General features: G+C 43.7%; 1 pseudogene; it reads right to left on the reverse strand.

Annotated features, from left to right (window-relative positions):
• Nucleotides 1–15,048: 15,048 nt before the first annotated feature.
• Nucleotides 15,049–15,194, reverse strand: LOC119928060 (annotated as a pseudogene).
• Nucleotides 15,195–16,289: the final 1,095 nt, after the last annotated feature.

The following is a 16,289-nucleotide window of genomic DNA, read 5'->3' on the forward strand; positions in this document are numbered from 1 at the left end:
CTTCCCAAGCGCTTAGTACCGTGCTCTGCACACAGTAAGTGCTCAATAAATATGATTGATTGATTGATTGATAGGTTAACTAACCCAAGACATAGAGAGACAGGGAAGCAGTGTGGTCTACTGGAAAGAGCACGGGCCTGGAAGTCAGGAGACCTGGATTCTAACCCTGGATCTGCCACTTACCTGCTGTGAGACCTTGGACTTCTCCTCTAACTTCTCTTTGCCTCCATTTCCTCAACTCTAGAGTGGGGATTAAATACCTGTTCTCCATTCCCCTTATACTGTGAGCCCTTATGTGGGATAGGGACTGTTTCCAATTTTATCATCTTGTATCTGCCTCAGCAAATGGTGAAGTGTTTGATCCATAGTAAGTGCTAAACAAATACCACAGTCATTTTAATTATTATTAGTGCAGAGAATGTGTCTACTAACTGTTATATTGTCCTCCCCCAAGCACTTCATACGGGTTCTGCCCATAGTAAGCCCTCAATAAATACTATTGACTGATTATTATTCATTCATTCAATCAATCAATCAATAAATATATCAATCGTATTTATTGAGCGCTTACTGTGTGCAGAGCACTGTACTAAGTGCTTGGGAAGTACAAGTTGGCAACATATAGAGACAGTCCCTACCCAACAGTGGGCTCACAGTCTAAAAGGGGAGACAGAGAACAAAACCAAACATACTAACAAAATAAAATAAATAAATAAATTCAATCATTTACTTAGCACTTACTGTGTGAAAAGCACTGTACTAAGCACTTGGGAGAGTACAATATAACAACAGACACATTCCTGTCCACAGTGAGCTCACAGTCTAGAGGATGAGCTCAATTAGAGACGAAGACTTTCCTCAACCAGGCAAATGCTTGAATAGCTTAGCTAATGAGTGGGACAAATGAAGCGGCAACTGACATATCCAAATGGCCTAAGAGAACAGCCACTAAGTCAATCAATCAATGGTATTTATTGAGCATCTTTTGTGTGCAGAGCGCTGAACCAAAAAATTGGAGTAGTACACCAGAAGGTGGGAGATAAGCAGATATAAATGATTTACAAATAGTGAGTGCAGGAGAATATAATGGTTACTCACATAAATGTGCAATCAATAAATGAAATTTATTGAGCACATACTGTGTATGGAGCACTGTACTAGGTGCTTGGGAGAGCACAATACAACAGAGTTAGTAGACATGCTCCCTGCCCCCCAGGAGTTTACAGTTTAGAAGGGGAAACAAACATTAAAATAAATTTTGGATATGTAGGAAGTGCTACGAGGCTGAGGTTCAGATGAATAGCAACTGCTTAAAGGGTACATACCCAAGTGCCAGGATGAATCAGAAGGGAGAGAGAGTAGGAGAAATGAGGACTTACTTAGACTGGGAAGGGAGGAGATGGGATTTTAGGAGAACTTTGAATGGGAAGAGTTGTGGGCTGCCTATATGAACGGGAAGGAAGTTTCAAGCCGGAGCGAGGATGTGGGCAAGGCGTCGGTGGTGAGATACGTGAGTTGGAGCTACAGTGTTTAGGTTGGCAGGTCTTTGTTCTAGCCCATGTGGGCTCAGCACTTGCTCTCAGTCAAGCTATGACTCAAGAGGGAAATCCAGGCTGGTTTTGTCTATGTGTTGTGGGCGCTGGACCCTATGGCCTGGATCCTCTTTTTTCAAGGAAGGGCTGACCCCACTTGGCTGGGATGTGTGGTCAGTGGCCAGCCAGAGGGGCCCCAGGCCAGCCCAGAGCCCTGCTAGGTCGGTCAGAGGTGGGAGTCACTCAGGTCAGCCCCCCCCACTCCTGTTCTCATGGGGCTTTAGGATCCCAGCCCAGAGAGCGTGGGGAGGAGTAAACAACAAAAGGAGGGGTGGGGGGTTACTGGGCCCCATTGAGATCCAGGGCCTGGGCCAGTGCATGGACGGCCCCCATTCCAGGACCGGGGTCCAGCCCTGGTTCTTCACAATGACTGGACCTCCACTGCCTAGCCTCTCCCACAGGCCCCTCCACCTGGGGCTGGAAAGATGAAATTGCCAAATAATCAAATATGCAATTGAACGTACAGAGCTAAGTGTTGCATATTCATCAATTTATGTCCGCTGGACTTTCCTGTTAGATAAGAAGTTCTTCGAGGACAGGAATCACACTTTATATTTCTGCATGAACTCCAAGTTCCCAGTTCAGTGTTCTTTAGTCATTCATTCATTCATTCAATCATATTTATTGCACACTTACTGTGTGCAGAGCACAGTACTAAGTGCTTGGAAAGTATAATTTGGCAACAGATAGAGACAATCCCTACCCAACAGTGGACACTCAGTCAAGACTATTGGTGATGAGAACATTTGGAGTTGCCCATTGAAAGTCAACCCTACTGCAAGCCAGAACTGACTTTATGAGAGCCCCCAGAGCACTCTTTCCTAGAGGAACCTGGAGTGGGCTGTCACCCAGGCAGAGAAGAGCCCAGTGGATCTCATCTAGGAAGAGGAGAGTACTTGTTATGTGCTTACTATGTGCCAGGCACTATACTAAGCGCTGGGGTAGAGACAAGAAAATCAGTTTGGACTGCCCACCCCAGGCTCCTCTAGGAAACTGGGTTTTCGGGGCCCCCATAAAGCCAGTTCTGGCTTGCAGCAGGCCTGACTTTCAATGGCACACCTCAAGTTTCCTCATCACCAAAGCACTGCTTGTGTGTCCACTGAATAAAGAACACTGGGTTAAGCCCTTTGGGTTCATGCAGAAGTATAAAGTGTGATTCTTGTTCTTGAAGAATTTCTTAACTAAAGAGGGAAATCCAGCAGACATAAATCAGGCTCATGGTTTTAATTAAGGCCACACAGCAGACAAGTGGTGGAGCTGGGGTTAGAACCCTAGTCCTCCTACAACTAGACCCATGCTCTTTCCACTCTAGTGCACACTGCTTGAGAAGGGCTAAAAAAGCATCCCAGGTTAGGAATCTCCTCAACAGACAGAAATTAGCACAATCAGACAAGGCACTGGATTTCTACATATAATGCCAGCTGTCATTCTCCTTGAATAGCATGCAGATCATAGAAATTTATTACGGCTCCCTAAGGGATTAGACATAATAGCCATTTGAACAGAGAAGTTGTCATAAGGAAGTTGTCTCTAGTTTGGAAAATAAACAGCTCACCTTCATTTCATTCTCTTTGAGGAGAGCCAATAGAAGTCAGGCAATCTTTTAACTTGGGCATCTCTACCACATGGTCATCTTCTCGGATCCCCCAGAACACAATATTCAATTGGCTTTTATCACTCCGGAGCCACTCTTCTCTCTCTCAATTCTTTGGTGCCAGGATTCCCTGGTGGAGTCAGATGGCATAGCCAAATAGAGAGAGGACATAATTTGGCAGCTAAAGGAAAATCTGATTAGGTATGCAGACTTGTGTTCAGAGACAAATAATAACAATAATAATAATAGTTGTGGTATTTGTTAAACACTATGTGCCAGGCACTATACTACGTACTGGAGTGGATACAAGCAAATTGGGTTGAACACAGTCCCTGTCCCACATGATGCTCACAGTCTCAATCTCAATTTTATAGATGAGGTAACTGAGGCACAGACAAGTGAAGTGACTTGCCCAAGGCCTGATGCTTTCACCCTGCACAGACCCACTGTTAATTGTGGATGACCCCAGTTCCAGGATCAGCCGTCTTGGAGAGAAGAGGGACATGGACAAAATTCTTTCCATCTACATCACATAGACTTCTTATCTTCTTGAACCTAGAGCAGACCGGTCTGCATTTCAGCTCCCCCACACACTGATTCTGGAAGAAACAGTTAGTTCCTGCTGAGCCAGAAAGCTTCGTTTGCTGTGGGAATATTGAAACTGGTCAGCTGAGGCTTTCCATTTTTGATGGCCAACCTAGAAAGAGACCTGAAAATGTGCCTGGGGATTTCCTGGAGACCAAGAACAACTTCCTTGACTTCTGACATCCAGGTTTAGGTATACATGATGCCCCAAGGTCTTGCCCTTCTCTAAAGCCAGACCTTGAGAAGTAGCGTGGCTCAGTGGAAAAAGCACGGGCTTTGGAGTCAGAGGTCATGGGTTCAAATCCTGGCTCTACCAGTTGTCAGCTGTGTGACTTTGGGCAAGTCACTTAACTTCTCTGGGCCTCAGTTACCTCATCTGTAAAATGGGGATTAAGACTGTGAGCCCCCCGTGGGACAACCTGATCACCTTGTAACCTCCCCAGTGCTTAGAACAGTGCTTTGCACATAGTAAATGCTTAATAAATGCCATTATTATTATTATTATTATTATTATTATTATTATTATTATTACTATTATTATCTTTCCTCTGATCTGGCTTGGACAGCATGTCAGGCCCCTGGACCCGTCAGCCCCTGTTAGCATTACTGTCTGAGGTGTCTTCTCTATCACAGTGAAAAAGAGAAAAAGCAGTCTGAACTTTCTCTGGGCAGGACTTCTGGGTTGAGGAATTAGTTCTGGCTTTGAATGTGCTAACTAAAGGGCTTAGTCTTCCTTGTTAGGAGTTGGCTTGTATTGATAGCCTGGTGTCTTCCCTGCTCTTTGGTCTTCCCCAGATAAAAGCCTGGGAAACAAACTATCTGAGGTGTATGCCAAGCCCTAAGTGCTTCTCCATGGGACCTGAGATCCTTTTTCCTCTTCCCCTTCCCCCCGCAACCCAAGCACCTGAGCAGGGCTCCTCAGGCATCATCAGTGGCAGATATCCGGGCCTCGTCTCTGCCAGCGGGCGATATTTGGTTTTTGCTACAGGTTTAAGGAATGTGGCTGGTGGAAAGGAGGTTAAATTAGTTCCTCTGAGTAAAATGCCCCATTTCAAAAATCACTTCCCATGCCCACACAGCCGTGTGCTTGCCTTCCCCAAGAGAAATGTCGGAATATGCTGGGTTTGTTGGCATATAAAGGCTCAGTGATTTATTGTCACTATTAGTTATTATTTGTTCAGTGCCCTAGGTGTACACAGCACTGTACAATAGGCAGAGGGAAAGTTAGAACAGAGAACAAAGCCCTGAGGGAATCTCTGCCTCACTTTGGGATCACTTGGGGATGAATTCAGTTCACAGCAGTATGGACAAGCATGGTCCAAGGGAATCAGTGCCCTAGGTGTACACAGCACTGTACAATAGGCAGAGGGAAAGTTAGAACAGAGAACAAAGCCCTGAGGGAATCTCTGCCTCACTTTGGGATCACTTGGGGATGAATTCAGTTCACAGCAGTATGGACAAGCATGGTCCAAGGGAATCAGAGGAATCCAGAAACTGCCCAGTTTTAAGAGACCACAGAATTTCCTGAGGTGGAAAATTCTGAGGTTGGGCAAAATCTCAGAGGACTTTGTTCCTGGGGACCTTTGGGGAGGCCTTGGAGGAGAGGGTCCTTGGCTCACATTGGGGCTGTTGAATCCAATCCTTGTTTTTTAATGACTGAACTCTGAACCAATCTATCAGTGGTATTTATTGAGCACTTACTGTGTACAGACACTGAACTAAGCGCTTGGGAGACTACAGTGCAACAGAGCCTGTAGACATGTTTCCTGCCCATGAGGAGCTTACGGTCTAGAGAGGGAGACAGATATTGAAATAAATTATGGATATGTACCTAAGTACTGTGGGGCTGAGGGTAGGGTGAATATCAAGTGCTTTAAAGGGTACTGTTCCAAGTGCATAGGTGACACAGAATGGAGAAGGAGCAGAAGAAATGTGGGCTTAGCTAGGGAAGGCCTCTTGGAGAGGCTCCCTGCTTCTAGACTCTGAGCCCACTGTTGGGTAGGGACCGTCTCTATATGTTGCCAACTTGTACTTCCCAAGCGCTTAGTACAGTGCTCTGCACACGGTAAGTGCTCAATAAATACAATTGAATGAATGAATGAATGAATGAGGATGTGATTTTAATAAGGCTTTAAAGATGGGGAGAGTGGTGGTCTGTTGTATGTGAAGGGAAGGGAGTTCCAGGCCAGAGGGAGGACATGGGCAAGGGGTTGCAGGGAGAGATGTGACTGAGGTACGATAAGTAGATTGGTGCTGGAGCAGTGAAGTGGGCGGGCTGGGTTGTAGTAGGAAATCAGCCAGGTGAGATAGGAGGGGCAAGTTGCTTGAGTCCTTTAAAGCCTATGGGGAGAAAGTGAGGTAAATGGAACAGGGTAGGGCGGCCTTTTTCTCCTCGTTTAGAGTTTACAAGTCAACTGAAATGAATCAAGCTTGTTTTTTGGGTCCAAGACAAGGACCTGGAAGGATCAGGAACTTAAAAAGAGCTCTTGACTCTGCTCTAAGCTACCAAGTAGGGTGAGCCTATTTCTAATCTACTATTTGGTTTCACCCGAGGACTCTCAGCCCCCTGTGGGCACTGAGGACTTATTACAAAGCCTTTGCTGCAATGGGACAGCCTTTCAGGAACTTGAAAAGAGGGTCCTAGATACAGAGCAAGGGCCTGGGTCATGGTAGCATTCAGGGGCCACTTTGAAACTAAGTCACCATCAAGTATGCAGGAGGCAGAAGAGCCTGCAAGGTGGAAGAGAAAGTGGTCCAAAAAAGGACCCCACCTCTCTTGCTGCTCCGGAGGGGGAATGGGGAGCCAAGAGGTTGTGTTTGGTGTTAGCCACTGAGGGACATCTATGTTTTTTGTGGCCTTGGGTTCTTAGGCCTATTGGGTTCTGGCCTCCCCAAATTCTAGGTAGAGGCTTAGCCCTCCAGTGATCCCCTTCACAGGCAGAACCTTTTGCCTGTCAGGTCAACCAGGGTAGTCTTCTGAGCCTCTTGCTTACTGTTTTTGGCCTGGCTAATTTTCTGCTGTTTGGAAGTCTCCTTCAGCCTCTCTTTGTTTCCTGTTAAATGGCTCAATTCTATTGGGAGGGCTCCACTCCTCTGTAATGCTGCTCCATTGCTGCTCTGTGAATTTGCCAGCAGGCACGGCTGGAGCTGCTCTGTGACTTGCACGTCCCCATTCCTCAGGGGCCGTACTGTCTGTGTCTTGCTGAATTGGATTACAATTACCACCAAACTCCCGAGCTGGCTGCAGACACTCATGCTGTCAACAGAATTGCAGCAAATGCAATTCGTGTTACTTAATGAGCAGTTTGTTTGGGTAAACAAACCAGGTGAGGTGAAAAAAGTGATGCTCTACTGTATGAAACCCAAGTGAACACTAGCCAGATGGAGAGAAACATATTTCCACACTTTCCTTTTTGGTGAGACTTCGGGCGGCTGGAATAGCCATCCCCACGCTGTGAGGGAGGCACTGCTTTTCACATCTCTCCACTTGGCCTGGATTTCATCATGGGGACAATTCATTCCTTCCTTCCCCCCCCACTCCCTTCTCTTGCTTTAGTGCTGAAAACTGGTCCTGCCACAGTCTCTGCTCTTTGACTGGGAGTACGAAACATTCTTCCCCTACAGAGGATTTCCTATCTAGTCCATATGACCCAGGTATTTTAAAAGTTGTTCTGTTGGTCTGCATGCTTGCTCCCCTGCTGTGGTGGGAGGCTTGTAGAGAGTGAAGCATTCCTGAGGGTGAGACCTAAAAGCTTTATTCTTTCCAGGGATAACTGGCACATGCTTGGAAAATGGATTCTGTACATTTCACAGCTGCATTTATAGCCATTTAGGCAAAATCAAGTCACTTTTGCCTGAATTAAGTAGATAGTTTTTGGTCTTGAGTTACTTGAATAATTTGCCCAGTTCTCTAGGCACAGACTTGGTCTGAGTGACCATTGTGTAGGTGGTGGTTTCTATTCTGCAAGGTTTTTTTACTCTCCCTCAAGGAAATAACTCAAAAGGCTGGAAGTTATTTGACCCTCAATGTCCAGGGGTAGAGAGATTGTTAAAATGCCTTCAATTCCTGCAGTTCCACATTACCAGTTGAAGAAATTGAGCTGGGCAGTTGATCGTTAGCTGGTAGCTACCCCAGGAGTAAATTTGTACACACACACACACACACACACACACGCACACACTCTCACACCCACACAGAAACACATGCACTCACTCACTTTCTGTGTGTGTGTGTGTGTGTGTGTGTGTGTGTGTGTGTGTGTGTGTGTGTCTATGGCCTCCATGTGGGGCAGGGACTATATCCAACCTGAGTCTCTTGACTCTATCCCAGTGCTTAGTAAGTGCATGGTACATAGTAAGCACTTAACAAATACCATAATAATATCAAACACACACTCAAACACCCACTCACACACACCAGCCCTTCATTTTCAAAGATGACACTATTGACTGTGAGATTCTATCTTTGTGTGCAAATGTGGCTGAAAAGTTACATTTGACTTGATACTCTAGTCCCCACTGTGTACACATTACTGTAATTCTTTGCTGTGTTAATGCATTTGTCTCATATAGGACCTGTTTCGCTTTCCAATATACCTCTGCAATCAATGGTTCAGTCAGTCAATCAGTGATATTTATTGGGTGCAAAACACTGTACTAAGTTGTTGGGAGATTACAACAGAAGTAAAATAGCCATACCTTGATCTCAGTGACCTTCAGTCTTATTCTAGAGTCAGTCAATTAATAGCATTTATTGTGTACTTTCTGTGTGCAGAGCTTACTGTTCTAAACACTTGGGAGACTGCAACACAGTTGGTAGACTCGTTCCCTGCCTATAATGAGCATACAGACTGGGGTGAGCCAGACAAAAATATTTACAAATGGTAAGAGTAGGGAAAAGGACATATATTTAAAAAGTAGAACTGTGAATGTGTCAGGTTGAAATATTAGAATAATATACATGCAAACATAAAGAAATGAAGATTGGCATAAAAAAATACAAGAGATAGGGTTTGCTTTTATGCATCTTGGGGTGAATGGGAATTGATCAGGGAAGGTTTTCCAGAGGAGGTGATATTTTGGGAAGTATTTGGATTTGGGTAGGGCTGTGTTCTAGTAGGAGAAAGTGATTCAGTCTGGGGTTTCAATGTGAGTAAAGAGTCGGAGGTGGGAGAGTAGAGACTGAGGTGCAGTTAGTACATAAGTTTGGGAAGAGCAATCGGAGAGTAGTGGGTGATATGAATTTATTTATTAAATGGGGAAAAGTAGTATAGAGCCTACAAGTCAATGGTCAGGAGTTTTTATTTGATGTGGAGGGTAATTGATTGCCAGTTGAGGTTTTTTAGGAGTGGAAAGAGATGAGTTAAGCAATGTTTCCAGAAGATAATAATACTAATTGTTGTATTTTTTAAGCGATTACTCTGGACCAGCACTGTCCTAAGGCATGGGTTAGAAACAAGCTAATTAGGTTGTATGCAGTACCTGTCCCACATGAGGCTCAAACTCAATCCCCATTTTACAGAGGAGGTAACTGACACACAGAAAAGTTAAGTGACTTGCCCAAGGTCACATAGCAAAGTGGTGGAACTGGGCTTAGAACCCAGGTCCTTCTGACTCCCAAACCCTTGCTCTATCCATTATGCCATACTGTGCTTACTATGTGACAAGCACTGGATAGATGCAAGATAATCAGGTACCACATGGGGTTTACAGTATAAATAGGAAGGAGAATAGATATTGAATCCCTATTTGTCAGATAAGAGAACTGAGGCACAGAGAAGTTAAGTTATGTTTCCAAGGGCATACAGCAGACAAGTGGAGGAACTGGGATTAGAAACCAGGTCCTCTGATTTCCAAGAGCATGCTCTTTCTACAAGGTCAAGCTGCATCTACAAAGATGAGCCAGATAATAGAGTGCAGTACTGAATTAAGTGTAGTATTGGCTGAAGCAGAGAGAGGCTTTGGGCTAGGAGAACAGTGAGGATTTAAGCTAACCATGTTGAAAAGAACTTGAACCATGGTGGTAGTTGTTCAGGTGAAGAGGAAGGAGTGGATCCTGAAGATGTTCTTGGGAAAGAACAAACAAATGAATAACTCCTAAATTTTGTTAGCGATTGTGAGATTGTGAGAACGGATTGTGAGAACTGAAAGACGGGGGGAGTCAAGGATGAACCTAAAGTAGAGAGCTGGTGGAGCATGGAGGATGATGGCGTTGATGGAAGATTTGGGAAAGTTAGGAGGAATGGGTTCAGTTTTAGGCGCGTTGGGTTGGGTTGCTGGTGGGACATCCAAGTGGAGATATCTATAGGAAAGAGGGGATGCAGTATTGAACAGCTGGAGAGGTCAGGTTAGAGAGTAGATTTGGGAATCATCTCCATGAAAGTGGAAGCTGAAAACATGCTAGCAGATTAGCTCCCTCAGAGAATGAAGATAGAGTGAGGAGAGAAGAGAAATAGGAACAGAGCCTTGCAAGATGCCCATAATTAGGAGGTAAGTGGTGGAAAAGGAGCCAGCAAATGAAAGAGAGAAGGAGCTGTCAGAGAGGAAGGGAGAGAACCAGGGAATTCCATATAAGCAAAACCGAAGTCTGATAACCTTTACAGTAGAAGGGTGTCCCTATCTTCACAAAGCCTGTGCTTAAGGTGAGGAACTCCTCCTTCCCAGTTGCTGTCCACTAGGCTAGGCCATTCGCTTCACAGGTCTCCCAACCACCCCCCTGCTATGCTATTCTTTTTGTGTTTTTATATCTATCCTCCAGGCTTGCGCGTACTGCCTTTGAGATTCTCATGCCTCAGCTGCTTGGATATTCTGCTACCCTCCATCCTCCTCAGAGGTTCTGCCCAGCAACACTACATTTCAGTGAGCATTTCTGGTGAGCTGAATGCATTTCTGTCCTCACTGTTGGTTATCATAACTCGTCATTTGATGTTGAGGATGGTTCATAGGTGATGCTGGTAAAACAGCTCAAATAACTGGAAGCTTCTTCTGTAGTACATCTAGATGTAATGACAATGTAAAAGATAGGACACCACAACTACACTAAAGATCATCCTTTGGTATTGAGCTCAGTGCCCTGTTGTTGCCATAATCTCTCTATTAATCTTTCAAAAGTCTTATTGGCCTTTTTTATTCTATTCTCTATTCCTGCTTCTATCTGTACATCAATTGATAATGTTCTGCCTAGGTATCAGAATTGGGCAACAGAATTAAGTTCTGTGTTGCCAATCAACCTATCAATCAGAGTGCTTTTTGTAAGTCCTTGTTGCCAAAGAAAATCTTTGGTTGTAGGTAGGGTTTCCTAGGGGTAGGCTGGTGTAAAACTTTGGTTTCCTTCAGATGTATTGTCCATCCCTAGTGCTGGGCCAAATCTGAAAGCAGTTCCTAATTATTTGCCTGCCATCTTGTGTTTGTACCTCATGAGCCTAGCTCTTTGCACATAACAGTTCCTGAATGAATTTCTCCTGAATGCATTGTACTCTACGAAGTGCCTAGTACAGTGCTCTGCACCCTGTAAGTACTCAGTAAATACCACTGACTGATTGACTGATTTTTTAAAGACTCTTGATGATGTTCATAGTCTGTGCAACTGGAAGACTTCCCCAATGTATCAGAATCACATTGACACATCCAGCTTCCTCATTACTTCATTCATCACAGTAGCAAAGCGTGAGTTGAACAGGATCCACCACACAACTATGCTTCACTCTAGTGAGGAGGATATAGGTAGGGCCTTTCAAAGATATTGAAAGGTAGGACCAACAATATCTGCAGGGAGCAGCACAAGGGTCTTGGTGAATTTCTCAAGACAGCTGAATTTACTTAGCAATTCTCAGAGTCACAATCCTTTCAGTAGTGTCAAATGCATTTATAAGGTTATAGAAAGCATTGGAGAGGCCTTGGTACTGCTTTCTGAACTTTCCCTCTATTGACCTGCAAAAATCATATCTGTTGTGCTGTATTTTGGGCTGAAACCTCACTGGGATTCAGAAAGTACATGGTTGACTTCTGTTCTTTAGTAAGACACTGGCAGAATCAGAAGGATTCTCCCTAGAATCCTAGAATTAGGATCAGAATTAACATTAGAGAAGCATACTGGTTTAGTAGGAAGAGTGCGGGCCTGGGAGTCAGAGGACCTGGGTTCTAATCCCAGCTCTGTCACTTGTCTGCTGTGTGACCTTGGGCAAGTCATTTAACTTCTAGACTGTGAGCCCATTTCTAGACTGTGAGCCCATTCTAGACTGTGAGCCCATTTCTAGACTGTGAGCCCATTGTTGGGTAGGGACTGTCTCTATCTGTTGCTGATTTGTACTTCCCAAATGCTTAGTACAATGCTCTGCACACAGTAAGCGCTCAATAAATACAATTGAATAAATTTAACTTTAAATGAATGAACTTCTCTGTTCCTCAGTTTCCTCATCTATAAAATGGGGATTAAATATAACTCCTTCCTATCTAGACTGTGAGCCCCATGCGGGACAGGGACTGTGTCCAATGTGATAACTTTGTATCTTTTCCAGCACTTAGAACAGTGCATGGCAAATAGTAAGTGCTTAACAAATATGATTATTATTATTATTATAATCTTGCCAGCAATGTAAAGCAGTGCCAGACACTGTACTAAGCACTGGGATAGATATAAGCTAATCAGATTTGGCACAATCCATGTCTCACATACTCACTGTCTCACATGAACTATAAAGCTCATAGTTTTAATACCCATTTTATAGAGGAGGTAACTGAGTCATGGAGAAGTTAAGTGATTTGCTCTAGGTTGCACAACAGACAAGTGACAGAGTGGGGATTAGAACCCAGGTCCTTCTGACTCCCAGGCCCATTCTCTGTTCACTAGGCCGTGCTGCTTCTCTGCCCTGGTAGTTTGTCTGCCCTGGTGAGGTGCCCTGGTAGTTTGCTGCGTCAGTTCTCTCCTTCCTCTTTCTTCTTGAAGATGATGATTATTACCAAGCACTTAGTACAGTGCTCTGCACACAGTAAGTGCTCAATAAATACGATTGAATGAATGAATGAATAGCATCTTTGAAGTTATGTAGCTTATTATATGTCTATGAAGAGTTTGCACACATGTCTGAAGGTCTGGCCCTCTTCTGCCTATAAATTTCTGCAAATCATATTCAAGGATTTTACCATTTTTTAATGGCTTTGACTGCAGAGGCTATTGACTCAAAAGTTGGGGTCAGGCCATGTCTTGATATTTTGGTCAGTTTTCTATGCTTTGAAGGGCTTCTTCTTGATGATGGAAGAAATGTTCAGATGCTTATTATAGTGTTCTTGCCATCTCTTCTGTCATCAGCTACTCTCCTCAGCAGTGTCATTGTAATATGAATGTACATATCTTTAAATTACATATTATAAATTACTTTTTTATTCACATTGATGTATGTCTTTCCCTCTGGACTGTAAGTTTGTTATAGGTAGGGGACATCTCTGCTAATTCTGTTGTTTTATACTCTCCCAAGTGCTTAATACAGTACTTTGCATCTAGCAAGTGCTCAATAAATATGAATGATTGATTGATCGATAGAATGGGGACATAAAGCTTCTTTAGTGATAAACAAAAGTTCTTATTTTGTTGGTGGTCAGCATATATTTGAATCTCTTCAGTTTTGCTATCTGGTAACTGGTGATGTCTAATTAGTCACTTTGCATGTCATGTCATAGAGTTTTGTAGGTCTCTGTTTTGTTATAATCACAAAAGCTGCAAGGTGTTGACACATTTCCTGTTTCTCTGCAAGTTTTCAAATCTCTTAATCATTTTCACCCAACCATTTTTGATGGTGTCCCCTTACCGTACCCAAAATCTTGCTGGTTGCCTGTTAGAGTCTTAGGGAAGTGTCAATTCCCCTTCTTCAGAGTTACTTGCTAATAGTCTATATAATTATATATAATCAAACCCAAGTACTTCACTCCTCTAATGCCAGCCTACTCACTATACATCGATCTCATCTGTCTTGCTGCCAATCCCTTGCCACCTTCCTCCTTTTGGCCTGGAACTCCCTCCCCTTTCATATATTTGTTTGCTGTTTACTTGTTTTCATGTCTGTCTCTCCCCTTTTAGACTGTAAGCCCGGTGTGGGCAGGAATTGTCTCTCTTTATTGCTGAATTGTGCTTTCCAAGAATTTAGTACAGTGCTCTGTACACAGTAAGCGCTCAATAAGTATGATTGAACAAACAAATGAATGAATGAATGAATATCTGATAGGCCATCACTCTCCTCACCTTCAAAATCCTACTGAAGTCACATTGCCTTCACGAAGCCCCCCCTTGACTAAGTCCTCATTTCCCTTATTCACCCTCCCCTCTACTTTGCCTATACACTTGGATCCATAACCTTTGAGCACCTGGATATTCATCCCACCCTTAGCTCCAAAGAACTTGTGTACGTACTTTGTACCCTGACATTTTTGCTATCTGTAATTCATTTTAGTGTCTGTCTCTCTCTCTAAACTGTAAGATCCTTGAAAGCAGGGATCATGTCTACCAACTCTATTGTACTATACTCTCCCAAGCATTTAGTACCATACTCTGCACTCTTAAGAGCTTAATAAATGCCATTGCTTGATTGTTTTCTGCCAAGTGGGCACAAAGATATTCTGTCCCATGGCCACTGATTGCACCCCTAACCATCATTAACCATTTCACAATACATGATTCTAGTCACAGGGGAGATAGTGTGGATGGCTCAATGCAATCACTAATAATCACTAATAACATAATTATCACTAATAATGGACCAAACAATTCAAGTCATAGAGAAGCAGTGTGACCTAATGGACAGAGAATGGGCCTGAAAGTCAGAAGGACCTGAGTTCTAATCCCAGTTCCATCTTCTGTGTGACCTTAGGCAGGTCAATTCACTTCCCTGGGCCTCAGTTACTTCATCTGGAAAATGAGGATTAAGACTGTGAGTCTCATGTGGGACGTGGACTGTGCCTAACCTGATTAAGTTGTTATCTGCCTGAGCTCTTAGAACAGTGCCTGACACATAGTAAGCACTGAACAAATACCATTAAAAAAGTCATGTTATACTTATGGTGGGATATTCCTTATACTGTTGTTGTTGTTTTTATGTTGTTGAATCATGTCTGACCATCTCTTCCAGAATGCTCCACTTCCATCTGCAATCGTTCTAGTAGTGTATCCATACAGTTTTCTTGGTAAAAATACGGAAGTGGCTTACCATTGTCTCTTTCCATGCAGTAAACACGTCTCTGTTCTCGAGTCTCTCCCATGCCGCTGCTACCCAGCCCAGGTGAGTTTTTATTTGTAGCAGATTGTCTTCCACTCACTAGCTACTAGCCACTCCCCAAGCTAGGAATGGAATGGGTATGCCTCTGCTTGACTTTCCCTCCTGTAGTCCGAGACTGGTAGAGTACTGGAAACTCTCTAGGTGTGACCCTGAAAGGGGATTCCTTATACTACCCTAATCAGAACTCCCATTTAATAGGAAGAGTATTGGTTTTCAATCACTGATGAAGCAGTGGTGGCATTAGGTGATATGATGGGGGGTTTGAGGCCACCCTATTTAGAATGAACTGTTTATACTGAATGGTAAAGGGACTAGAGTAGGTGCCCTAAAAACTGTTCACCTCACTAAACTCAAAACTGGTTCTCTAAACTAGTGACTTTAACTTGCAGTGAAATAATGATGTTGATGGCATCTCCCATCAAGAATCAAGGTTAATAATAATGATGACACTTGTTAAGCACTTACTATGTACAAAGCACTGTTCTAAGCACTGGGGAGGATACAAGGTGATCAGGTTGTCCCACGTGGGGCTCACAGTCTTAATCCCCATTTTACAGATGAGGTAACTGAGGCACAGAGAAGTTAAGTGACTTGCCCAAAGTCACACAACTGACAATTGGCAGAGCTGGGATTTGAACCCATGACCTCTGACTCCCAAGCCCGTGCTCTTTTCATTGAGCCACGCTGCTTCTCTAAGCATCAAGGATGAGTCTCAGTCCTGAGGTTTCAGGACCATTCTGAGTTCGTACTGATTGGAGTGATTGTGATTTGCACAGCAACTCTCGCACATCTTTCCCCTGACAATCTTGTTCCTGCTGGTGCACAGAGCCCAGTGGGCAAATAGGTGGACAGGGGTACTTTAAGAGCTTGCCAAGGTTTTTCTTTTAATATCACATGCCAAACCTATTTATGGGCAGAGTGACTGCAGCATCCTGTCATAGGGCCACAACTTAGCAGGGGGTTGCTACAGCTTTCACTCCACTGGGGGAGACAAAAATAAAAGAAAATATATTTACAACTTTAATGGTCAAAATAATTACTTCTGCCCAAAGAATGTTCCCCAAATCAGCTATTAATCACCAGTGTTCTCTTCTGCCTCTCCAATAAGGGAAAGATATACCCAAGACCATGGTTACATCTAATCTAAACATTGGCATCTCAAAGAATAGATCATTCTCTGTCAGTGGGAATTATCAGAGGGGCCAAGTGCTGAACTGATCATTCATTTCAAAATTAAGCTACCAAGGGTATCAA

This window comes from Tachyglossus aculeatus, chromosome 4 (assembly GCF_015852505.1).
Source record: "Tachyglossus aculeatus isolate mTacAcu1 chromosome 4, mTacAcu1.pri, whole genome shotgun sequence".
Classification (NCBI taxonomy): Eukaryota; Metazoa; Chordata; class Mammalia; order Monotremata; family Tachyglossidae; genus Tachyglossus; species Tachyglossus aculeatus.